The following is a 1164-nucleotide window of genomic DNA, read 5'->3' as shown; positions in this document are numbered from 1 at the left end:
ACCAAAGTCTGTTTCTAGGACGAGTGTGTTGAATATTGAAAAGAACATATAACGAAATATAACACCAATATTTCAACACGAGAATCAAAGAACAAACATGACGTAACGAGTTAACGGTTATAGTTTCATTGAACATTTAGTCCAGAGGGAGAGACAGGAAATACGATCCATGCCTTGAACAGCAACGAGGTGCAATTGCAACAGTGAGCAACAGCTAATAGGAGTGGAGAGTGGTGGAGAAGGGGGAGGGGATAGTGGGGGGGAGGAGAGAAGGATGTCTGGAGACTAGAAGATACTAAGGGTGGTGGGGGAGGGGAGAGGGGGGGAGAAGAGGATGTCTAGAGACAAGCAGGTGATGTTGAGCGGCTGGGCGAAGGGAGGAGATGAGGGAGATGATGATAGGGGAGATGAGGGAGAAAATGTTAGGGGAGATGAGGGAGAAGATTCTAAAGGAGATGATAGGGCAGATGAGGGAGAAGATGCTAGAGAAGATGAGGGAGAAAATGTTAGGGGAGACGAGGGAGAAGATGCTAGGGGAGATGAGGGAGAAAATGATAGGGGAGATGAGGGAGAGGGAGAACGAAAGAGAATGTCCTAATGTTAGGTGAAGTTAAAGAAATTTGGGATCGAATACGATAAAAGTATAATCTCTACTGGTAAGAAGGTGATGCGAAGAGGGAAGAGAGAGAGGGAGAAAAGGAGAAAAGATGCTGGAAGACGTATAGGAATAGGAGACGAAGGGAAAAGGGGGGGATGTCCTGAGTCACAATGGTTTTGAGAGGACGTGAGAAAAGAGATGAAAGATGCTTAGCAGTCTAGCAGATGATGCTGAGCGGGAGAGATGGAAGGAGAAGAAGAATATCTGAAGACTAAATATTACGAAACGAGTGGGAGAAGAAAAAAAGAGAACATTTTGGAATCTTGTTGGCGTTAAGCAGAAGGAAAAGGTGAGGAGAGGAATGTAAGGAGAACAGGAGGTGATGTAAGGAAGAGGGATGAGTGCGTAGGATAGGGGATGGTCACTTTGAGGTAGGGGGGGGGGGGTCCTTGGAGTCTTTGTGATGATGGTGTTTGGGGTCTAATGGGGTCTGTGTGGTCGGTATTGTGGTCTTAACAGGTAGAGGTGACTGTGGCTGAGAGGGGGAAGTGTGCAACCTAGGAGGG

This window comes from Penaeus monodon, chromosome 19, assembly GCF_015228065.2.
Source record: "Penaeus monodon isolate SGIC_2016 chromosome 19, NSTDA_Pmon_1, whole genome shotgun sequence".
NCBI classification, from domain to species: Eukaryota; Metazoa; Arthropoda; class Malacostraca; order Decapoda; family Penaeidae; genus Penaeus; species Penaeus monodon.
This window is presented reverse-complemented; position numbering follows the sequence as displayed.